Below are 26,591 nucleotides of genomic sequence, written 5' to 3'. Positions count from 1 at the left end.
TGTCAGTGTCTGTGCCCCTTTTCCACCATTCTCAATCTGTTCTGGCAAGGAGGTAGATCTCAAAATTGTTAATTTTCTTCAAATTTTGTGAATATTAGTAGCTGGTGCTGGTTGAGGGGAAAGACACTGTAAGTAATCTTATTATGATGAGAACTACGCCCCTCTTTTTTCCCTGTTGAACTTGAACTTATATGGCTTGTTAATCAGCAATATCCCAAACAGCCAAATTGCATAATCTTTTTTGCTGAGGGATTGCAGTGGGAGAGAGGGAAAAAGAATTGGGGAATTTGAAAGGAGAATAAGCCAAAGCAAGGGAGGGCAAGACAAGCCAACACTAGGCACAGTAAGGCAAGGGAAAGAAGGTATTTTAGTGTCAGGGCCTTTTAGGAACCTGCAACAGAGCTCAAGTTATCACAGTAGGAAGGTGTGAGGGAAAGCTGGGTCAGACAGGGCCTTGAGACACAACTGGCTTACCTGCATGCTGAATGTATATAATGTGTTCCCACCTCTAAAGCTGTGGGTTTGGTTTTTTTTTAAAACACAAAATTCCAAAGTGGAATACAAAAACTATAAGCGCAGATCTGAGAAAAAGTCATCTGCCAGTGTCCTGCTGACTGTTGCTCCCCATTTCGGTCCTGCACTCTAGTCTGAGAATGTTCTGGGTCTGGTCATTGCTGCAAACTCTTGGAGAAGTCCCACGGTGTGCCCTCATGCTACTGACTCCTTGCTTGTTTTCTATTTCATTCTGCCCAGCATCAGGTGTTTCCCTGAATTACATATATTCCACTGCTCTTGAGGAAGACTGCGTCTTTGACTTCCTACCGACACTTCCATTTAACTTAACCTAAATGGCACAATTGGCAGTTATCTTTCCTTTTGCCCAGTTGTGTTTTAATGAACCACTATACACAGTTCATGCATACAAATGGCAATGTTGTTGAAATGTGGGCTCTCTTCGCTCTGCCACTTCTGGTTTTCCATTCGTTTGCGATATGTATTACTGTTCCCAGTAAGCTGATTGGTAATAGTTCAAATCATCATGAGATTTCCATATTACTTCTCAGTCAAAAGGAGGGTCCTTTGGGGTGCACCATCAATTCAAACTTAGCGGAACCAAATCTTTTGCCACACTGTTCATATAAAGTAGATTAAATGAAGAGTATAAAAAAATTGGTAAGTTGTTTAAATTATGTATGAAAACTGAGATGAATATTTTTATATTTAGCACTAGACAGCAACCTGATCTAATGAAGGACGTCCCTGACCATGGCAGAAGGGGGTAGAACTAGATGATCTGTAAAGGTCCTTTCCAACCCAAACCCTTCAATGATTTGATGATTCTGTGATTCTATATATCCTAAGTCAATGTCTAAGGCATCATTTAGCATATAAATGGACTGGTGGCTAAACAAACGTAACCAACACTAAGCATACTTTTTTTTTTTCATTTTGAACACACACACAAAAAAAATACAGCGGGGCAAGGGATGTATAGTATAACCTGTACAGATGAAAATTAGGTAGCTAGTCGTTAGGTTCTGTCATGATTTTTGCCATGATTTAACAAAACAAAAAGTCATATTTTCTAGAAATTCCTACTGAAAGACTTTGGAGACTGACAAATCTCTGATTTTATGTTTTAAATCTTGTTCTGTCACTTAGCTCATTTTTAAATTAGGCATTTCCAGAACTGTTATGGTACAATGAAAATGCACAATATCTTCAAATACCATGACTTGACATGTAGGAACTATACAAGTGAAAAACAGTTAAAAATAAATATTTAATCCAATCATTTATAGTGATATGCAGTTCTAAAGGAAATATAATCTGATTTTATACAATAATATAAATATTTTAAGGACTAATTTTTCAAAATGTAACTATTACCTCTCTTTGATAAGACATACATTTTCAATAAGATAATAGAATAGTTTGCTTTCCACAACAGACAGTTATGATTTCTTTTATCTTATGCACTTTATGTAGAAGCAGGAAAAAGGCGAGACAATAAACTCATCATAGATATGTAGAAATTATACATTTGACATTGGGGAAAAAGCCCAAACAACTACAATTTGCTCACATTTTTTCTGCCTTGCAAGTTTAAAATTGTGATAATAACTACAGTACATCCACAATACCAAGTATGTCAAGAAATGAGATTCCACTTAATGACTGCATATTGTATTATATATATTTATAGACCATGTAATTTTTTGAACCCTAGCCCCAAAATAAAAATGCACAAATATGTCCATTACCCATATATTTAGAGAGCTAGTAAATCCAACCTTCACCTTAGTTTCCTCAGTAGAACAGACAGAAAATAAGTGTAATAGCATTTCCAGAGGTTAACATAGCCAGCCTTTGGTGAACCAAGTTATAAAGTGAATGAGTTCCAGAATAAAGAACACTCGCAGAGATTTGCTCTTTCACTTTACTTCTCTTAGAAAACCTTTCATTTGGGGGGAAGCAAGTGGGGACTTGATTTTGCTGCAAAGAAAGAGGAGTCCAAGTCAGACTTCAGAAGCAACTTGCTATCTGATTTGGCCTAAGAAATTTTATTTTTAGATCTTAAACTTCTGGGAGCAGGGACTAACTTCTGTTACACATTTAAAAAAAAAAAAAAAAAAAAAAAAGGTCTTATGCTTTAATGGAGACAACTGTGGGCTCAGACTCCCAGCTGAAGTCAAGTCTTCCATTCTCCTACCAAAATCTACTCCTCTCCTCAGCAGTTTCTATTGATTTTCTGTTAGTGTATATTTATCATACTTGTCCTTTTGTACTGGCATTTCTTATTCAACTCAGACACAACACTTTCTCCTTTACTTAGTTATGTGATTTGTTCAAGGAGGCTTGATAGCCGCCAGTGAGATTTTTTTATTTTTTTTTTTTTTAAGTAGATCTTATCTTTTCATTTCTTTTCCTTGCCACATCTTTTTCCAGGAAAATGTAAAGTGAGATAAAAAGAGAAAAAACCTAATTTTTTTGAAATGGTTTTCTCTTTTTTTCATCCACTGCCTGCAGTTGGAATGATTTTTCAGGTGAAACAGACTTCAGGAAATTATCTATTTAAGCATTTCAGTTTGAAATGTTTTTTAAAAGACAGTTGCTTCCTGGAATAACTGTAATTGGCATGCTGAAATGTGAACATTTTCTTTTACAGAAAGAAAATAATGTATTGTGATTTTTTTTCCTCTTCAGTAAGAAATTTGAGAACTTATTTAACTCAAAATCTATTTAATTGAATTTTTTAATCAAAATTTTATTGGTCTAGCAATTGGTAACCCATTTCTCCATATGATGATGAATAGTTTATTCTCATTGATAAATGGGTATATCTGATATTACAATTAAGGACAAAAAAACCCCATTGTATTAATTGACCAAATGAAAACCGGAATTACTAGACTTTCAGACAGCAATTGACAATTATCAAGTTAATGGTACAGGGTAATACGTTAGGCTGATATCAGGTAAAAGAAATGTTATAAAAGAAAATAATATTTAGTTTAGGGAGAAAAAGGCATTAACTGAGTCTCCTCATATGCCATCCACTGCTAGCAAAACCATGCCTAAATAATGGGCTGTTATTTTCTTGTAGCAGGTGCTTTTTGACTCTTAACCTTGTGGACAAAGTCCTAGGGAGAAGTTCTTTGCCAATAAAATGATGATTAACATGATTAATTTTCAAAACTGGCTTTCAGCTTTTTAATAGCACTGCATTTCTAAAGTTCAGGTTCCTGAATTCTGTGTAGTGGACAATTCCTATACTGGTTTTCCATGTTCTCTACGTATAATTTCATATGTCTCAATGGAATCTAAAGATTCTGCTTGACAACTAGAAAGCAGAATAAATTACCTAAAAGGAAAAGCTCTCATCCTAGGATATGACTTTGTCATTATTGGGAGATTTAATTGTCTTCTATGCTAAGAGTAGATGATTTATTATACTTGTGATATATATAGCTTTAAAACTTACTCAGGGTGATAAATCCAATAGTTAACTCATGTCTTCTGTACCTCTAGTGGGGTAAGTGCTCTTCCCTGAACATTTCCTGCAAATGCACATGCATATACACATGTAACTCATAGGATTGTACTTTAAAAATCCACCGAACTATTCTAGGGCATGGTCCAGTCAATTGAAATATCATTAAAGAAAGGGACAGTAATAGGTATCTTATAAAGAAAATAACATGTGCAGTGTCTTCCAAGGTCACAACTAAAGGAAAGCTACAAGTGCTGCAACCAAGACTGAACTGTTCCTGTATGTGCACAGATGGAGAGGTTTAGGAAAACAGAGAAACTCAGAAACTGAGTTGCTTAAAGACCTGAAGATTAGGTAGAAGCTGAGAGTGATCTTTTAATATCTCAGGTTTTGTCTTATATTCCTGATCTTACTATAAATAATATATATCAGCATTCACTTTTTGCCTGAATTTTGGCCAATGTCATTATTCTGTATTGGTTCTCACTTGTGTTCTGCTGTAGTAGTTTTCACACTTACTTAATCCAAAAGAGCAGTCACACTAGCCAGATCAATAAAGGCACCAAATAAATTCACCTTTAAAGACACAATGACAGTACTCTCTGTGGAAATTGCTGAAATATAAAACATCTCATTGTCTCCCAGATATTTAAAAATTTCAGGTTCTGATTCTCAATCACATTAACAGTCATTTTAAGATTAGTGAAATAATTTACATCATTAAGGGTCTATGGAGTCCTAGACCTCAGAGATTTACTTAGAGGGATCAGTTTTTCAGAGTATACAACTTTTTTTGGTTTTATACCCATTACTTAGCCAATGACACTGAGAATGACATTTCTTAGTTTGTAAATGACATAAAAGTAAGGGACCAGTAAACATGGGGAAGACATCTTTAAGGACATGGAGGAAATGAGAAATGTTCTTTCAATACACAAAACTGCAGCATAATCAATAGCAAGACTGTAAAACAAATTGAAAGGATGAGTGACTGCTAAGTGAAAAGATACTACAGCATCTGACCTTGAGAAAGTTTGTGTGCAGTGGTGGAGAAATCCCTAAAGTCTTTATCTCAACTTGCCACTGCACCAAGTAAAACATAAGAGACAGTAAGTTGCATTGTTCAAGAAGCACAAAATAAATCACAAAAAGTAGAAGGATTGATGCATGAAGCTCCGACTACATCCCAGATAATATTTTCTGTGCTGGTCATCAGTATTCCTTTTCATATTAATCAGTGTTGTGTACTTTTTTCTTTTAGAAGATTATTATGAAAAACAGATACAGGTTATGCAAATATGAATAAGCTTTGGCTCTGAATATAAACTGTAAACACTGTGTGCTAAAAACCAGACCAAACTAAAATAACGCTTGGAATTACAGAAGGGACAATAATACATTGTTCCTTTCTGTCTACAAACAGAATGTAATTCAAAGGAAATTGTCAGCAAAAATCACAAATTAAATATTAAAAGATGGGACAGTATGAAGCACAATGAAAGTGTGTTCCTGGCAGAAAGAATTCTTGGGTACAAAAAGGAGTAGAACTCTTCTGTAACATGCCTACTCCTATTAAGCTCTATGTTTTAATTATTTTTTTTTAATAGTGTAAATCTTCTCTAAATGTGCCACTGAAGTTCCGTTCTCCTGCAAGTGGCATCTGCCAAAATCAATTAGAGTTAGGTCTATTATTCCTATATTTTATATGCCTGAACTGAGAAATTTTCTTTACAGTTTGAGTTTAGTATCTAACTTCACAGTGAAGGAAAGTCTGAAGGGGGGATTACTTAAACTGTGGGATAAGATACAGTGAAGAAACTTTCTCTGAAATTCTACCTCTGCATAAGTAGCTATATGAAACATTTATTTCTTGCCCCAAACTAGTTTTTAAATATATGTGGTTAAGAACAGATAGTGACTAAAAAATAGAAGTTGGTCATCTGAATCTGTATATAGTTATGTGCTGTGGTGGGTTGACCCTGGCTGAGGCCGCTCTATCACTCCCCTCTTTCATTAGACAGGAGAGAAAAGGTACAATGAAAGAAAACTTACGGGTCGAGATAAGGACAGGGAGACATCATTCTCTAATTATCATCACGAGCAAAACAGACCGAAATTAGAGAGGGAATTCATCTTATTTATTACTAAGCAAAACAGAGTAGAGGAATGAGAAATAAAATCAAATCTTAAAAACACCTCCCCCCACCCCTCCCATCTTCCCGGGCTCAACTTCACTCCCGGCTTCAACCTCCGCCCCCCTCAGCGGCACAGGGGGACGGGGAGTGGGGGTTACGGTCAGTTCATCACACGGTGTTTCTGCCGCTTCTTCATCCTCAGGGGGAGGACTCATTGTTCCCCCGCTCCAGCATGGGGTCCCTCTCACGGGAGACAGTCCTTCACGGCCTTCTCCAACGTGAGTCTCCTCCACGGGGTGCAGACCTTCAGGAGCAAACTGCTCCAGCGTGGGTCCCCCACGGGGTCACAAGTCCTGTCAGCAAACCTGCTCTGGCGTGGGCTCCTCTCTCCATGGATCCACAGGTCCTGCCAGGATCTTGCTCCAACGTGGGCTTCCCACGGGGTCACAGCCTCCTTCAGGTGTCTCCACCTGCTCCGGCGTGGGGTCCTCCCCGGGCTGCAGGTGGAATCTCTACACCCCCTCATCCTCCCTCCATGGGCTGCAGGGGGACAGCCTGCTTCACCATGGTCTTCACCACAGGCTGCAGGGGAATCTTGCTCCGGTGCCTGGAGCACCTCCTGCCCCTCCTTCTGCACTGACCTTGGTGTCTGCAGATGTTTTTCCATCTTCTCACTCCTCTCTCTGGCTGCAAAAGCGCTCTCTAACTGTTTTTCTTTTTCTTAAATATATTATCACAGAGGTGCTGATTGGCTTGGCCTTGGCCAGTGGCGGGTCCGTCTTGGAGCCGGCTGGCATTGGCTCTATCAGACACAGGGGAAGCTTCTAGCAGCTTCTCACAGAAGCCACCCCTGTAGCCCCCCCCACTACCAAAACCTTGCCACGCAAAACCAACACATGTGCATACAGGTTAGTCCTAGTGGTAGACAGCATCTCAGAACTAGGAGAAGAAAGGATTTAAATCCTCTTCAACCTGAGAGACTTTAATCTAAAGCTGTCATATCTGCAGCCATGAATAGAAGGAGGTTGCATAGAACAGCCCTTTACTTCAAGCACTAAAGTTCAGCTATAGCAGAAAGAAAAGTAGAAATCATGGGGTAGACTCAAGACCTCTCAGGCAAAAGAGAAAACCAAAGTGCATTTGCCCATACAAGCACTGAATGGTAGCTAAAAACTGGGGAGAATCCTTACACAGAAGGAATGCATAAACAATAATTCCATCAAAACTTAGCACTAATGAGGAGAGGGATTAAGTTTGAGACAATATTCAGAATTTTCAATTATCTGAGGAAGTTTCTATTATTAATTTATTAGTTTTTTCAGATCCTATTTTTAGTCACTATCTTCTCCTCAGACTTTTTACAGGAGACGTCTACCTATTCAATAGAGCAAAATCAAACTGAAAGCTATTAAATTAATTTTGGGTAACTTTGTGGGGGTAAATTTCCACTAAATTAATTTCTACAGAGCTCCACTGAGGAAGCAGTTTGCAGCCATAGTTCTCTGACACTAGATATTTTAGAGGTCAACAGCTGAATGCTGGAGAGTGACTGTTACCAGAGAGACTGAGGGAACAATGAAAATTATGAGATCATGCATATTTCACATCTTGGGTGCTGACAAGATCTAAGCTACATTTACCTGTTATCTAGATTGAGATGTAACTCAGAAGTAAGGGTAGACCTCATCTCATCCTTAGTTCTTACGAAAGCACTCTGAAGTTAATGGAATTGCATGAGTGATGTCTGAAGGTACTATCTGTCACTAAAACAGATTGTACTTAGATACATGATTCCTATTTTCCTTCATAAACACCTTACAGTTGAACTTCCAGAGCATTAACCTGTACGTCTTTACCTTGATTAACTTTTGATATCTGGCCAAAAGCGTGAGTAAAATACAGAACAAAAAAACAAAAACAAACAAAAATCCACCCCAAATTACACTCATACATTCTTGCTTAAATCAATTACTTTTCATAAACATGTGTGATAAAAGCAAGAAAAAAATAATATTCAAGTCAATTTAGATACTTTTATTTTTATTTTTTTTTAATGGAGATTCCTATGGAGATTCCTTGAAAATTGTTATACATATGTCTGTTTTATATAACTGAATATTAATTTGTTGTCTGAAAATCAGAGTATATTTCCTTCTGGCACAGGTATCTGGCTTATTACCTTCAGTAAAAGTCTGGGTAAAAATTTGCTTATTTTCTTCAACGTGGTTTCCCAGTTGTGAATAAAAGCAAGACACTGTGGACTGTACGTGTATAACTGTGAACAGTTTGGTCTTGCAATTGGCATTAAGATAGCAATTTTAAATTATTGAGATAATTGTTTCTATCTTTTATTTTCTATTTTAATATCTCAGTAGCACATGCAAAGCGTGATTGGGATGGGCCTGATTCTATCAGCACAAAACAAATCGTATTGCTTACTCTAAAGGGCTTATCAACAAAAAGGGAAGGGTAACAAAAATGAACAATTTTATGACTAAAATAGTGAGCTGATATGCTTTTGATCAATCATACGGAAGAACTAAAGCTTCAGGGTACCAAGGAACAGCTTTTGCATAGTTGCTCTTTTCAGGGTAGAAGTATACCTCAGATATAAAAGCTGAAATTCAGCATGGTACAACTGTCCAGTTCAAAAGACATATTGAACCACATGAGTACACATAGTGTTTTTCACAAGGGTTTATCTGAAGCTTAAATATTGCATACAGTTAATGATGGCTACTCTAAGTTCATTTTCACTTAACAATTTTTAGTCAGTGTTGTGCTAGTATTTCCTAGCATGTGCATTGTTTTGTTTTGAAGAAGTTTTAAAGAAAATTTCTGACTAGAGCTGAGAAAAGCTAAAAATAATTGATAATTTAATAAAAATCATTGTTAAATGATCAACTGTCTTTAAGCTGTTAACTAAAAAATCTCCATTGAATGCAGTAAATTGACTTCATAACTGTGGAATCAAAACACATGGAAGACTTTTTTTTTGAACAAAATTCTTTAGTATACTCAAGTGTCACAAATTAGGAAAGTAAAAAACAAACCCTAAAAACATTAAAAAATACACACACACACACACAAAACCCAAACAAAAAAACCCCAAAAACCAGCTAACAAAATTGAAGGGAAATAACTTTTAGGAACGGATAGCACTTTAATTAGAAATTAACTGTCTCTTGTCTCTAAATAAAAAAAAAAAAAGACCCCTCAAGAAAAGTGTTTTTCCTAAGTTATCATATATGAGCATCCTGCTTATTTTTCTCAACTGCAAAGCACAACTAAGCATGTCATTCTAAGTCTCTAAGAAGAAACTGTTCTTCAGAACATAGTAGATATCTACACAGCGTGCAGATATTCACACACATGCACACAAAAGTCAACTGAGACCATAATGTTTTAATCAGAAGTAAATAAATATGGATCCCTATTTAGGAGTCTTGCCTTTGTGATATCAAGGTGAACACTTACATTTTGCTCTGTTGGCAGTTATCCCATGACATACTAACATTTGCTTGGGATATCTGATAAAATATTTTCTGCCCAATAAACATTAATGCCTTTATTACCCAAGTAAAAATGTAATCCATGTCTTTGAAAGTAACGTGTTTTATCATCTAGTCATAATGCACATTGTTTGCAATCGGGACTTACAGAATTCTTGTGCAGCACAGAAAATACCAGAAGAAAAATGAAGTGTTTGAGTGAACATCTTCTGTTGTATTTCAAGGGATAAAGAAAGAAAAAAGTGCAGTGAACAAATTCAGAAGAGTGTTCAAACCAAGGACCGCAAATGAAGAACCATAATAAAAGCATAATGTTTTGTAATCTTGTAGGCTTCGCTGAAGCCTAAACCCTGGGTCTCTGTGCACTTGAGTACCCTCATGTTGTACTCCTGCTTTGCTGTGCTGCATGCATTCTTTTTCAAATTTCAGAGACCTGACTCCTGATCCACATCACAGTATGGTAACTTCAGGTCTAACTTATTACAACACTGTAACTTCATACTGTCATGCAGCTTCAACTGCAGACAGCAGAGTTTGTTCTGATTCTCATCAATGTAATACCCGATTCATCGCATAGCTTCACTAACACAGTGTGACTCTTTGCTTGTAGAGCTCAGAATAATACATTGGATGCATGTGTTTGTGTGTGTGTTTGTGTGTTTTGTTTTACCAAGCTTACACAAGGTCTCAAATATCTGCAAGATATTCTTAAAATATTTAATACAAGTTTTAAATGCTTTGTTACAAAATAAACTAAAATATGGTCATAGCAATATCCAAAAGAACAAGTTAAAAGAGTCAGGTATCTAAATATAAAACAAATGTGGAAAATAAAAGGAATGAAAGGCTACATTATAGTAAAATATATAGAATAGAATCACAGAATGGTTTAGGTTGGAAGGGACCTTAAGATCATCTAGTTCCAACCCCCCCTGCCATAGGCAAGGACAAATGTTGATTTCATATATGTATATATATATAAATAAAATGAACGCAGTACCACCATTTCCTGGCACTGAGGTCAAAAAGATATGGAAAGGTCCATGTGCATGCTACTAAATTCTCCTGTCATCTGAATCAAAGCTGTACCCAAAGTGCATATTAAGAGTAGTCTCTAAGCCATGCTACCCTGACTGTGCTTCATAGTTCTTTGTGGCCAGTGCTATCTGGCCAACACCAAATCCAGGCCATCTGAACAGTATAACAAGTTAGGTGATGGGTTCCAGTGCTCTAGGAAATTCCATGGCATTTTTGGTTTATTGTGATAAAATTTTGCATAGCTCCACACAACACAGATAAACAAAAGAATATTTAAGGTCAAGCTTTTCTGACTCTTTTATTAGCTATGTTTTCTTCATATGAAAGAAAAAACCCACAACAACCAATAGTATAATTAAAAGATGAAGAGTTTATTTACTGCCATCAGAGAGAAATATTAAATTGAAAATAGAAAACACAGTGCAGGTAAATTTTGCATGCCATTGCAGTATCTAGCATACAGTATTTTCCAGATACTGTGATTATTACTTTCTTGCCAGATATACAGGAAACATAGTGTCCCCTATTTTTTCCATAGAACAGGTAGTACAGGAAATAATGATCTGTTATGATAGATCAACTATGACTGAAGTAATAAGCTAATTTCAGTAAGCTAGCCTACCTGTGCAAGTCCTTGTGCAATGTCCTGGCCATAGCTCTGTGTCATTTCTCTTGTATAAAAAGAAGGGGTTTAAATCACCATTTTTATCGAGACAATATCTCCTATGACATCTTATCTTACACAAATAGCTCCAGCACATATGAGACACTGACCTATAGTGTCATCTTTTCGTTTGCAATTTAACAGCAATTTTAGACTGTATCCCACTACTGCAAAAGCCTTCCTTTGAAAATCCCTCTGACTCATGGTTATTATGCTATCAAAATGCAACTACTTCTTCAGCTGGTGCAGCCTTACTGAGCTACTTTTGACCTAGAACTCATACTGTCACAGCTATTGGGAAGACCCCACAAAAGAAAAACAGAATAAATTAATCATTTTCCTCTTTGTTGTTGCTCTGAGGTTGACTTTGAGTAGCTTAAAATGGACAGGAAAATAGTCTGCATGAAATTTAGTATTATCTGCACTTTTTGAAAATTCTCTCAGGATTGGCTGCCAGAGGTCCTTGATAGAAGAGCAAGTAGGCTTCCAAAAGTTTTGTATTTGTTTCTTTTTTTATCAGTAATTCAAGAAAGTTATTAATATTATATTTACTAATCCAGTCAAATTTAAAATTGTTAATCTGTTATTTGACACATTATTATTTTGGCTGTTACAGTGTATATATTTTGAGGTGAGGAGCTGTGAACCTAAATCCCATTATCCTGATTTTTTCTTTTCACAGAGGTCCATCTGAACTATTACATGTTCTAGTATCTTGTCAACTCTTTGGTTTATTAAATCACTTGAGAAGAAGATTCCTCTTCTTTCGCAGCCTAAGGGTTTGTAGGCATTTCACTTCTTTATATACGCTTTAAAATCCTACACAAATAAAGGCAAAGTTTGGTCTATATTTTCAGAAAGTTGTTCATTTTGGTTTTGGGCTTTTCTTGTGAGCAGATGGAGATAAAGTAACTCTCTAAAACTGTATATCACAAACTGGTTGAATCGACTACAGTACCTCACAGTGAAACAACATGTTGACCTAGCCCCGAGCTGGGGGGAGTGGGGAAGAAAACAAGGTGTTGGCACACCGTGTGTTAATGTTCTTGACTGATTACAGTCACCTACTTCCTCATTGATATACCAATGGAGTTGTGACTTACTAGTCTTCTGCCTGTTATTCGTATACAGTGTTAAGGAGCAGTGAGGGCTGGCTGCTCCTTAAGGGACAGGGAGCTGAGGAAGTCACCTCCATGGCCAGGCCAGACCAGACAGGGAAAGACAGGTCAGGTATCTGAGCCAGGAGAGTGGGCAGGCCATGGCGTTTGAAGACAGGTTTAGTTAAGAGCCCAGACTGACAGATTGATGATGATGATGACAATGATGATGATGATGATGGAGGTCAGAGACTGGGCTGGGACATCAGCCTGTGGGTGGGGTCAGGATCAGGCCTGAGAGCAACCATGTTTCACGCCGGGAAGGCTGGGCAGGGCGGTGGGGATGGGGACATTTTGAGGCCAGGCCAGGCCATGGGCCTGTGGCTGGGCCTGGCCTGGCAGGGCTTATGGCCGGGCAGGGCAGGGCTGTGGGGAGCTGGAGACCGACCCTGCTGTGGCATCTCTGGGGCAGCGGATGATGGCCCCAAGGCTGAAATGGAATCCTGGGCCATGGGCAGTGTGGTGAGAGCATGCCCTTGGGGCCCTGACAGTCAAGATAATAGTCCATAGAAATAGGTTATGCTCAAAATGGGATCAGTTAACTAGCTAAGTATTTTCAGTGTCAAGTGGTATTCATTTGGGTTTTTTTTTAAAATTCTATACTTCAAATATTCTTATCAACATTTTGACACAAAATCTCGGTATCTGTTAGAGTCTTGATAAATATTATTTAAGATTTGTACTTCAAGGTAAGTGTTGTTATATTGATGGTCTCATTTTTAGAAAAAAAACCAAAACACTTTTGAACATTAAAACCCAAATGAATCCTAAATCAGTGGCAGTATTCATGTGAAAAAAATATTTTTTTAAAAATTGGTAATAGGAAAAATTATTTTGGACAAAAATAAGAGAAGGGCGCACCAAAAAAAAAAAGTGAATTAAAAACCAGATAAAATGTACAGAAGCATGAGATTCTTATTTGACTTATGAATGTAAATTTAACATTGTTGACCAGGAATAACATCAATAATATCAAAAGAATTGCACAAGTGTGAATTACAGGTCCCCAAGAAATGAGTTTCTACTTTAGCGAGTAGGAGAATTAAACAGTTCAGATATGCTGAGCAAAAAAATCTGAATATGGTAAGAAAGCAGATGACTCCCAGCTACCAATTAAGGGAGAAATAGGCAGACAGAGTTGTAATGAAAATAAAACTTTCAAAATGCATGAAGACATTAAATAGCCTTTTGAAGCATGTGATGCATTCTAGCAAAATATATCTGCAGAACAGGAAGATTCAGATAAGAGCAATAAAATGTCAACATTTGTGAATAACCTCCAAAGTATTTGAAAGTTAGAGAGAGCTTAAAACCACCATAGAAAACTTCAGAAATACTGGCTTTTATCCTGTAACTGAAAACAGCACTGATACTGGAGAATCTTTTTCCTATTCCTTTTTCCTTTCACTTTTCCTTTTTCCTTTCCTTTTTCATTTTTCCTTTTGTTTTCCCCTTCTCTCTTCTCTCCCTGATTTTAAAGTAACACCAAAATAATTAATTCCTCAATATACAGAAATGAACTCTGTTCTACTTGATCTGAAGGATCTTGGTTTAAGTGAGAAATTCATCAAAAAAATGAAGCATTTATTTATGCATTTTCTATGCTCTTAATTCTGCTATTAATTAGTATTAATTTAGTGACCTTACAGCAAACACCCTCATTAATGCAGGATCAGTTATCCTTTAACTCCTTATCTTGCTTATTACTTTTTACCTAATGCTTATATGCATAGAGCAAGATTTGTATTTCATTAATGGGAACCCATTTACATACAGAGATATACATACAGATAGAACTAGAGGACTTTAAGTGCAGTACAACTGGGAATAGTTTTGTCATTTGCAAATTTCTTCCTAGTTAGGACTTCATCACATTGATCTCCCCTCACTCTTTCCACTAAAAGCTGAGTTTTCACGTGTTTGTGTTTTTTTTTTCTTTCTCTGTTTACACACACCTAACTATTTACAGCAGACTCATAAACTCTGGTTTTCCTACTCACTCTCTGGGAAAGCCTTACAAGTCATATGTCTGACCATCTATTCATCCCTTGCTCTATTCACACATGTCCATGTCATTGTCTTCTATTATTTTAGCAGATATTAAACAAAGAAAAATTTAGGATCTATTTCTAAAGTATACTGCAAACAGAACCATAATCACATTGCTCATTCTCTGGGCTGACCATAAGCAATGATGGTTAGTTAGCTCAAAGTAAACAGCTGTCAATATGATAATCATGATGAAAAAATAAGACTATCAATGTGTGAGCTGGAAGATGTTTTATTATCCTGACACTGTTAGCTTGACACTTCCTCTGAGAGACTATTGTTACAGACTTTTAGTGGTGATCTGAGGTTTTAGACAGAAATATTGGGGAAGGTCATGCAGTCCCAGGTCACATTTGCAACTGACGTTTTTTTCTAGTGAGCCCTCTGACTCTTCCTGTCTACATCATCAGACCAGTAGAGATATATTTGTAGGAACAGAACTAGAGCAGGAAGAATCTACTCCTATGTGTGAACTTTTTTCAGAATTACAAAGGAAGATTGATGCAAAATAAGTTTTCTCCATGCTAAGTCTACTGGAGATGCTCTGAAAGTCTTACGTTTATTGGGAAGGCCTATGGGAACAAAATAGAGATGTACATGTTTAATAGGAGGGAGCAAAGCTAACAATCTTTATTTTGGCACTGCCTGCCAAATTAGAGAAAGCATTATTCTAGTCAGGTTTTTGAAAAGAACAGAAAAACATTTATTTTTTTTCCAATAACTTGACAACCTTGTACAAAAAGAGAACTTGACTCAGAATAAATTTAAAGGAAGAGCAAATAAGGCTAGACAGTTACAGTATAACTCTAGAAAAGAACATTCAGGGTTTTAGGGAAATGTAGAAGCATGCTGGAAACACTGACAGTTCCTAAAGAAAGCACAGCCAACAAGGGCAAAGTCACAAAGAAGAAACACCAGTATGAGGTAAGAAAAGGTCAAAAGTTCTGACATTCGCACTTAAATGAGCATACCTGGAAGGAAGTTTCCTTTGATATTAAAATAGATTGATTAGGGTTTGTCAGAATGTATGCAACAAAGCAGCAAAGACCCAATGATGTTTTATCAGAATGACTTTTGAGGTCAGCCATTACAATACTGCATCTTTGTGCTATATACCTGACTGGAGAAATACATCAGAAACTGCTTTAAGCATCGACAGGCACTTTGGCTAGCTTGTAAGAAAAATAGAGGGAAGACATGAAAAGGACCCTTAGGATTTATAGTATTAATCTCCTCAAAAAATATTGTACTTAATAAAATAATACGAAATTATTGCATGCTTGTCATAACTTAATACTTTGATAAAATTCAACACCAATACTTTACTTTTCTATTCTAATTATTTTTTTCAGATAACGTCTCTTTAGCCATTTCTGAAACAAAAAAAAATCAGGCCATATTTCAAGTTAAAATGCTTATGACAGAACCCACTATATATAAATCTTAATTTTATTCCTATATGATTTAAAATTCTGTCTTAATTTGACAAAAAATTAAAAACCTGAGACAAATACATTTGCTGTAATATTTGCTTTACATGATTCTCTAGGCAGCCCCTGTCTATTCCCATATTATCAGCACATCAGCCTTGTGGATGGAAGGCAGGCAGGACAAAGGGCACACAGTCATTACCATGCTCGCTCTCAGGTACTGCTCTTTCAGAACAGCAGAGACATAGTCTTAAGGATCCTGATTAAAAAAATTCCAGTAATCAATGATATACCCCAATTTTTTGAAGACTGTAAGCCCCTCATAACACTTTTAAGTCCCTAGCTGTCTCTTCGTACAGACTTGCCCAACATTCACAATGTTGAAATGCAGGCAAGCGACTTAGCCATAGACTTAGGCTGTACTCCAGACTTTCTTAAGAAGCAGGTTGCATTTTATTTAAGCGGACCCACTTAAGTGAAGCCCGAGCCATACTGTTGCTGAGCCCATCCCATTGGGATTCAGAAGATAACTACTTCAAGAGCAGCCTGTGCTTCTCCCTGCATATGAATGAAGCACTGCCAGAGGGTAACAAAAGGTTTTTCCCAGCACCTATCAGACAGGAAGACTGCATGTAATACATCTTGATGGAAAGCAAATATATTTTTTCCTACATTAATTGGGAGAAAAACTGTCCTAATAATTTTTTTGCTAATAATTATCATATAATGGTACAATAATGACATTATATAAAATATGACTGTGATTGTTATCACTGAGGATGTTCATTTAATGCCTTATTATGTATGCGCTGATAATACTGCCTGATCCTTTTTTGTTTGCTGTGCCAGAGGTTGGACTGCTGAGTATTTTTTCCATGCAGTTTAATATGGAGAATAAAGAAGTACTTAAAGGACAAAGAGTGCTACTGATGGTGATATTTAAATAACACCACAGGTGAATAGAGTGAATCTGCGAAATGTTACTACATTCTTTCAAGATTGAATAATGTTGGTTTTGTAATTTGATAGGCAGAATATAATTTCTGAGATTTTTCCTTGGATCAAAACTCTGAAGGCCAACTTTTGTTTTCTGTTTCAAAATAAGCTGTATTTGGCTGGCATGTGTGACAAAAATTCTGGTGCTTTTTGCCTAACTGCCCACATCCCCAGCTGTCCTTTGGTTTAATTAAGCATGTTCTCTTTAGGCCAAATAAATGATCATTGTGATTAAAATCTGAGTGATACTTTTTTTAAAAAAATTCTGAATTTCTTCCTTGATCTTTATCATGATGTTTGCATAACCTTGCATCTGTTTATCAAATCACTAAATATCAGTGGCTGTACCACCACAGTATTGTATGCTATTATCTGTTATATTTGAATGCTACTTTATATAGCTAAAAAATGTTTTAAAATTACCGTCTGTATTATGTAATACATATTGATTATTTTTACTATTTTTAAAAGACCAGAATATGCATAGATTAAGCATGTTTTACTCTGCCTTTTCTAGAGTCAAGGTTCAGATCTGCAGAAAATTCAAATGCCTGGAAAGCAATGATAAAAACTGTCCATCATATCAGACACTTAAAAGAAAAGTAAATTGAGATGAGATGTGAATAGTTTTGTTGTGCAGCTGGACAACAGCTGATGTTTTTCCGGTAATGATTGCTTTTGCACATAGACTTTTAACCATCAAGACAAACCTGAAACATTTTTTTAAGGAATATATTTATAAGCTTAATAAATGACAACTCCTGATATAATCTTGCCACATGTAAGTAATGTTCTAATATATCAAGGTTATTAAGGGATAGGAATATAAAATCTGTATTAGCTGATTGATAACTAGACATTGGGTAAGATACTTTTTCTGTACTGGTTTGAGTTCTTAAAGGTAAAAGACGCTAACAACAAAAAGATATCTCTCATTCCAAAATTTAAATCTATATATTAAAAACTAAACTTAACAACATAGAACAGGCAAGAATTTACATAGTTTGCAAACATCTGACTGAGGTTATGCTATAGGCAGTGACTACAGGGCCTTGGGAAAGCGGTCTATTTTATTCATTTGAAAGAAAACACTACACGGGGAGTTGCTGAATCTGATAGCTCAATAGCCATGAGGCTACCACAGCACCATGTTTTAGGGACAGCCAGTAGCGAGGCTGAGTATGAAAACAGTACATATATATATATCTACATGTGGTCAGCCATACAGATGAACAGTGACAGAAGACACATCACTCACACAGACATGAAAACCACCAACAGCCTCATCCTGTTCCTGTCTGGTTGATCAGGATGAAAGCCCATTCATCAAAAATATGTACAATGTGGATTCCTCGAGCAGCTGGGCTCAGACACTCAGTGTCTACCAGTTGCTGGCACCTGGGCACACCAGGCCACCAAGGCCACGGTCACATTCTTCTTGCTGGTGCTCAGACCTACATAACATGGATCCCTTTCAGTAATTGGCCTTAGACAGTCAGTCTACCCAGTAGATGTCCCTTAGATCTCCATTTGCCTCCAAACACACATATGCAAATGAGTCTCCCTGGCAGCTGGTCCACACCTATGACCTTATCAGTAGCTAACCCCCAGACCCCATGGTCTCTTCAGGGAAGGTCTTGGACCCCCTGGTCCCTCCAGTAGCCAACTCTCAAACCTGTTGGTCTCTCCATTATCCAGTCCAGGCTTATGGCCTCCCCAATACTTGGCTCCCAAGCCTAATATGCTTCCTCTGTTTTACTCATTTTCATAGTAGCTCCCTGGTTTTGTGATAATGTAATGAAATTTACCTTTTGAAATATTACTCCTGCTACGCTTTATTGTCACTCTGCTTATCTACCCAGCATGTTTGTTTTTTAATATAGGCTGTAATTGTTCATTTTTTATATAAAGAGAAACCTTAGCTATGCTAATGAAAAGACACAAACTAAAATAAAGTGGTATATAAATACAATTATAAAATTCTAAATTGATGCAAACAGCAATCATGTCATGTAGGTGTTATCAGAAGCTGCAATGAAAATTGATATCAGATCAGAAAAAAGTGTTGGGATTTTTTTAGCATACTTTTCTAAGTTCTTTCCTGCCAAATATTATGTTATTTTCTATATATACACTACTGTGTCTGGATATTTACAAATGCTAAGTTCCTCACTATTGAACATGTAGCAGCTATTAAAGAAATTTGTTCTTCAGAACAATAGTGGATATCCAGAAATGGAAATAAGCTTGTCTAGATTTACACTGTTGTGAATGTTCGAAATGAATATATTTTGCTTCTCAGAGTATCATACAGTGAGTTAATTTCAGTAACCAGCTCAATGTTTTTAAAATAATGTTTATTAATGTGAATTTATTGTCCTGTATCAGTTCCAGAAAAAAATAAATTAAATATTTTTCATTTAAAGAGCTGTTTTAAGTATCACAGCATATTATATTGAATAGAACTGAGTATGAGTTTCTATTTAATCAATTATATAATTTATATCATTAACAATGATTATTTTATCAACTTATTACATCAATTAAAACAATATTTAAGTTATGAATAAAGCTTTTCATTCATGTTCTGATGCTGCTCCATATTTGCACTGGAGCTGCACTTGATCCAATATTTATAATACATCTGAAGAACACAAGCTCTTATAGAGGGAAAGTCCACAAAAAAGTGTCTTAACTTCTGAGACTTGTTATCAACACTGGTGAGAAAAGGATGATTCACAAGTCCTTGAACACTTTTCATCTAAGTAATGATCTTGGCAGGGTGAGCACTTGCCTGGTTTTAAGAAGCAACAAATGACTTTGAAGTTTAGCCAGGGTCTAGACTGCTCAATGAAGCATATATTATTCCCTCCTATTCTCTATAATGGCAGAATCGCTGCTTGAACGGTTTCCTCAACTTAATCAACAGATCAATCTTCCATACTTTTCTAGTGCCAGAACAATTTACATTTATACCCTAAGTTTACTTCATTGTTCTCCACATTTAGATGCGGCCTTGGCTTTTCTTTGTTACCTTCATTACATACTAAGATGAGTTCATGTATGTCATTAGTGCTTACATCCACTTCCAGTTTAACTTTAAACTTGAGATATTTAAAGAAATAACTAAGTACATGATTTTACAGATAAACCAAGTGCTCTTGCCTTGCATAATCTACAAAGAGAAAAATCTGTGCAGCAACATTTTTTTTTAATATGTTCTTGTGTCTTTGATTAAAATGTATCTTCTGGCAAAAAATGGAAAACCTCAGAAAAAAAATAAAAGAAGTTTCACTTGATCTAAAATGAAAAGCAAGCTCAAACATTAGCTTGCAACAGCAAGACAGCTGGACACTTTACAATTGCACTGGCAACATCTTAATTGATCATAAAGCCTTATGAGCAATATTGTAGACTTTTCACTGCATTTATTCACTACTACCCTCAGAGGTACAAACGATACATGAAAGAAGAGGCCATCAATATGGCAGGAAATGGTAATTTTTAGCTACAATTTGGCCATAGGACTACAGATTGTTTTGGGAGTCGATACCTTGCATAAAGAAATCTGAGGCACTGGGAACTGCTTTCTTTTATGGTTGTGCTGTTTTTTCTTGTGCTGGTTATGGGCTGTTGCACAGCTCAGAGTTACTTAGAACAGCTATATTTGTTGTGCTATGCTCACAGACAAGCACATCCCCAACTAATATATGGGATGGAAGGATGTATTTAGAGAGACATAAAGCCTTCCTACATCTTACTCCCTATCTTCCTAGAGTCTTCTAAAGTCCTGTATCTTGCTAAAATACCTAGGAATAACAAAGAGAAGGATGTTCCTAATACACAGTTCCTTCTCATGTTGTCATTCTTCAGTAGATGGAAATTTTTAAATATGCTAATCAAATTCTCTTGGTGCCTGTCTGCCTCTCATACACAAAGGTACACAAACAGACTGCTAACTGATAACTTGTTTTGACAATCCCATTTGCTTCCTTTCATATTGCGGTGGGTTGACCCTGGCTGAGGGCCAGGTGCCCACCAGAGCCGCTCTATCACTCCCCTCCTTCACTAGACAGGGGAGAAAAGGTGTAACGAAACGCTTGTGGGTCAAGATAAGGACAGGGAGAGATCACTCACTAATTACCATCACGAGAAAAACAGACTGAACTTAGAGAGGGAATTCATCTAATTTATTACTAAGCAAAACAGAGTAGAGGAATGAGGAACAAAATCAACTCTTAAAACACCTCCCCCCACCCCTCCCATCTTCCCAGGCTCAACTTCACTCCCGGCTTCAACCTCCACCCCCTCAGTGGCACAGGGGGACGGGGAGTGGGAGTTACGGTCAGTTCATCACACGGTGTTTCTGCTGCTTCTTCATCCTCAGGGGGAGGACTCCTCTCATCGTTCCCCCGCTCCAGCATGGAGTCCTTCTCACAGGAGACAGTCCTTCATGAACTGCTCCAGCATGGGTCCCTTCCACAGGGTGCAGACCTTCAGGAGCAAACTGCTCCAGCGTGGGTCCCCCACGGGGTCACAAGTCCTGTCAGCAAACCTGCTCTGGCGTGGGCTCCCCTCTCCATGGGTCCACAGGTCCTGCCAGGAGCTTGCTCCAGTGCGGGCTTCCCACGGGGTCACAGCCTCCTTCAGGTGTCTCCACCTGCTCCGGCGTGGGGTCCTCCACGGGCTGCAGGTGGAATCTCTACACCCCCTCATCCTCCCTCCATGGGCTGCAGGGGGACAGCCTGCTTCACCATGGTCTTCACCACAGGCTGCAGGGGAATCTTGCTCCGGTGCCTGGAGCACCTCCTGCCCCTCCTTCTGCACTGACCTTGGTGTCTGCAGATGTTCTTCCATCTTCTCACTCCTCTCTCTGGCTGCAAAAGCGCTCTCTAACTGTTTTTCTCTTTCTTAAATATGTTATCACAGAGGCGCTGATTGGCTTGGCCTTGGCCAGCGGTGGGTCCGTCTTGGAGCCGGCTGGCATTGGCTCTATCAGACACAGGGGAAGCTTCTAGCAGCTTCTCACAGAAGCCACCCCTGGAGACCCCTGCTACCAAAAACTTGCACACAAACCCAACACATATTTATTATACACTTAGATTCTTATGCCACCTCTAAGTCTCATATATTCTGATGTCCCTACATAGAGGACTTAGAATGGTTTTGTCTGCCTTGATTTTAGTTTGTCGTATTTCAGTGAATACTGTCGTGACAGTATTTCATTTTCCAGATTTCATTTTTTTCTAGTTTAAATTAGCCTTTTTCTGTGTTTTCTAAGAAGTCCTAGAGTAATGTAAAGACCGGCTCTACCACTGTGGGCACTTGCAAAAATGAGAACAGTTAATAGCAGCTATCTGAGAATTAGATCTTATCTTTTTATTGTTAGCAGGACATGCCTCCGAGTCATCTGTCTGATCAGATGCTTTGTATATAGACTTTAGCTTACAGTATATCTCTTACCACACACACACACCCCCCTGCATTAATTGTTCCTGTAACAGTTTTAGTAATTGATTGTTCTAGTAACATTTCTAAAAAATACATCTTCTTTTATTGTTGGAAATCATCATGCTTCAGCTTTCAGTTACTGGATCTTTTCATACGTTTTTCTCCTATACTAAAGATCCCTTTATCTGAAAGCTCTTCCTCAGGACAGTGAATGCACCAAGTGACAGAAATCTGAATTACATCATATAGCTATTCTGTGGTTAGACCTATAAGCGCAAATATTTCATTTGCCAAATCAGTATTAATAAATACTGAAAATTTGTTATTCAGTGAGTTTTTTCAACAGTTTTAAAGAAAAATATATGACTTTACTTTGTAAAAAAAGAAAGAGCTGGCTTATTCCTATGTAATTCTTTAAAATTTCTGCTGCACGATTGATTATCTGTTTGTTTTGATTGCTTATTATGAATAATTCAAACAAAAGACACACCTCCACCGGTATCCACATCTTTCCTTTAAAAGGACATCTTTTAAGAAAACAGTATTAGTGATAAGATGATAACCCTGAGGAATCAAAAAAGGAGGTGTTGAAGAAATCCTTGTTAAATGTCTAATGATGACCTCTTCAGCTATCATTGAGTAAGTGGAATAAACTCTGGAGTCCTCAGTACAAGAAAGACATGGACCTCTTGGAGCGGGTCCAGGGGAGAACCACAAAAATGATCAGAGGGCTGGAGCACCTCTCCTGTGAAGACAGTCACAGGAGAGCTGGGGTTGTTCAGTCTGGAGAAGAGGGCTCTGGGCAGACCTTATTGCAGCCTTTCAATACTTAAAGGGGGCTTATGAGAAAGATGGGGACAGACTTTTTAGTAGTATATCTAGCAATAGGACAAGGGGTCATGGTTTTAAACTAAAAGAGGGTAGATTCACACTACAAATAAGGAAGAAATTTTTTATGATGAGGGTGGTGAAACATTGGAACAGGTTTCCTAGAGAGGTTGTAGATGCCCCATCCCTGGAAACATGCAACATCAGGTTGGACGGGCGCTCTGAGCAACGTGATCTCATTGCAGGGGTGTTGGACTAGATGACCTGTAAAGGTCCCTTCCAACCCAAATCATTCTCTGATTCTCTGATTCTATGAAGATGACCAGGCTCAAGCAGGTTTTGTTTGGGTGGGTTTTTTCTGTTTTGGAAGACACTAGTCTATTATTTTACCTGTTTGAATTAATTAAAAAATACTTATAGACTTTATACTGGCTCTTTTCTTTATTAAAATCTGGTATGTGTAATGCACATTAAGCATACCTATCACCAGATTCAAATGTTTCTCAAAAAGCATCTCCTTCCTAAACTATAAAAAGTTGTGATCACTATGAGATACGTGATAAATCGTTAATGATTCTACAACCAAATTCAAGTTAAATTTGTTCTAATATACAAATTGATCAGTAGAATTAATCTTTCTCTTTTATTGGCTTTCCTTGTGTTTAAAACTATGAGGTATTCACAAAAGAATGATTAACAAAACTGTATATTGACTCTTTTGATTGTTATTATGCATATTAGATTGCTACTTCAAGTTACAGTGAAGATATAATTATATTCTTTCCATATGTTTAGGTTCATTGGAACAGAATTTGAAATTGAGAAAATCAAGACAAATCTGCTTACAATGTGATCTATTTTAGATGTACTCTGCTGATAAATTTAAACTGAAGAAAATTGCATTAATCTACAGCCTCGGAGAACACTTCTTCTTGTCATGCAGGAAGAAAAGTTTTGTTACTCCCCAGCCAAATGTCTTTTTGCCTTGAATCCTACCAAATATTCTGTTGTTTATGATAATAAATGCTGGCCAGAGCAGTGGGGACTGTCTATAGGAAGACCAGAGTGATGCTCAAAGTTCCTTCTTCATTCTTTTTCTGCCCCCTTATATGCAAAGCAGGATGGCATTTACTGTGAAGGACAACAGACAGTATCTTACTCAGCACAAAATTTGATAATTTAAAATTTAGTTGTCAAATTTTTTTTAGCATATGTGCACATTTTAAATCTAGTATGAGATTCTTTAAAATTATTTTCATTGCATCTTCCATGCACTAAGTCAGTTTGTAATAGATCTAGATCTAAATGTAGGTTCATGGACTTTCCTCCTCCGTGAACCTTGCACTGAATATGTTTTCTAAAGAATATGAGCATTCTAGCCGTACAGACTGTGAAGGAACTGTCACAGTACATCTGAAATTTAAGCTACAAGATGATGTCAATGTTGATGACATTTCTGAATAGGTATCCTTTACTAAGGCTTCTCTGTATTTAAATAAATTTTTGTATTAAAATTAATTTCAAATGCTTTTTGCTTACTTTCACTATTAGCCACACTGCTTTGATTGCATTTCTTGCTTTGGTGGGGATTTACAACTGTGACAGGAGCTATTTGGCCTGTTCTCAGAGGAAAGAAATGCAGTCAGAATAACAGCACTTATAGTAAGAGAAACAGATTTATCTGAAATAACTGAAGTATCTATTAATTATCTTATTTTCTTTTCCTTTATATTCTATTGAAGACGCAGAACTATGTTAAGACATTCACCATTTGTGTGGTAGAGAAATCTGAACACACATAACTACATATAAAAAGGAATTTGTAATTTAAATGGAGAAAAAAGTCCGCACCTTTGCATGAGCAAATTGATTTCCTCTACAATATGCCTTTTCCTTCTGTTCCTGCAAATGGTATATCCTCTCCTGCTATTGTGAGTGAATTATATGACTCTTCCACTGTGCTTTGTGACTGTGATTGAATCAAACCCGAAACTAAATGTAAATGAGGTAAAATGAATTCCTGAGTGTTATAAAGAAATTCTTATATACAAATTATTTACTGAACTATATTAGTCACTTCCTCTCACCATATACTTTTAGATCTTTTTAGTTTATTTGTGAGAAAGAACTTTATTGTCCACATTCTACTGGAAAACAGCACTTGTTTGTAGTCATAATAGCAAAGAGAAATCCATGCAATGAGTATGCGCTGGGTCTAATATAATGATTCTCAGAAAATACAGAAGCTACAGGGTACTCAGCAGTGTATTCAACAGTGCTGAGTTCTTTTATTTTCACAGACAGTATCTATCAATTTGTTCTGTGGTCCGCCTTCTCTCATCAAATCACATCCCCCATTCCTTTCTTATCGTGTAGCCTGGCACAGTAAAGTGGCTTCTACATTTAGCATTTAAATATTTGTATGTCTCGAACTCAAACTTCCAGTCTCAGAGCCAAGGACATCAGCTCCATTCACATTGCGTGAGTTTAAAGGCCCAGCCATGAGTGAAAATGCACACAACTGAGAGTTAAGAAGTTCCAGGCATAGGATGTTTCTGATCTATATCCCTGTTTTGCATCTTAAAGGCTTGCTTCATGGTCTAGAACCCAGAATGTAGTTTGGGGTAGACACTTTTGCTATATGGCTATGTGACTGTATGTCTGACGCTGTTTAAGAACTAATGCCTAGGTAAGAATACAATTAAATGGGCTGTTGTGTGGCAGCAAATACAAGATGAATCGGTCCTGGAGATGCTGAAAACAAAAAAATTAGTAACTATTGCTTTCCTATTTTGCTCTCTGATTGATTATTTTCTTGATACTGTCCTCAAAATAGATTCACAGGTGACTTTACATATCTAAATCCTGTGTCAGGTATCTATGTCATTCAGAAGTTTATAAGTTATCATCTCACAACAATTAGGTTTTCACCAGTCCAGTACTGAAGTATCCACCTTGCCTCTTTTGACCATATGCACAAAAATCTAAATGCTGTGAAATCAAGTTAGGCAAGTCCCTACCTCACATCTGAGCCCGTTTGGAGTTCACAAAATATTCATTTACTCATTCATCTCAGATGTAATATCCAAGTGAATAAATGTGTTCAGATCTTGAAACAGAGAAAGTTGCTTTTACCCATTTTTTTTTTTTAAATGCAAAATTCAGTAATGATATTATATGGAAAAAGAAAACACTACAAATAAAGAGAACATCTTAACTAATTACAGACCTCCAGTAAGAATCTGAAATTATCCTCTGTAAAAGTTCTCAGTGAACTACTACCCATCCATGGATGCCTCAGCCAAGCTATTTAATAGAGGAGCATTGATTGGCTTCT

The 26,591-nt window shown here is 37.1% G+C and overlaps 2 long non-coding RNA genes across 3 annotated transcripts in view; both read right to left on the bottom strand.

Annotated features, from left to right (window-relative positions):
- Positions 1–26,591, bottom strand: part of LOC142600924 (uncharacterized) — a 782,912-nt gene that overhangs the window by 391,468 nt on the left and 364,853 nt on the right. The gene's annotated exons all lie outside the window — the stretch shown is intronic.
- LOC142600925 (uncharacterized) overlaps positions 2,364–26,591 on the bottom strand; it is a 44,210-nt gene continuing 19,982 nt past the window's right edge. For both annotated transcript variants that reach the window (XR_012834405.1, XR_012834406.1), the window contains exon 3: positions 2,364–2,496. This is a non-coding gene — a long non-coding RNA (uncharacterized LOC142600925). The remainder of the gene's footprint in view (positions 2,497–26,591) is intronic.

This window comes from Balearica regulorum, chromosome 3 (genome assembly GCF_011004875.1).
Source record: "Balearica regulorum gibbericeps isolate bBalReg1 chromosome 3, bBalReg1.pri, whole genome shotgun sequence".
NCBI classification, from domain to species: Eukaryota; Metazoa; Chordata; class Aves; order Gruiformes; family Gruidae; genus Balearica; species Balearica regulorum.
This window is presented reverse-complemented; position numbering and strand designations above follow the sequence as displayed.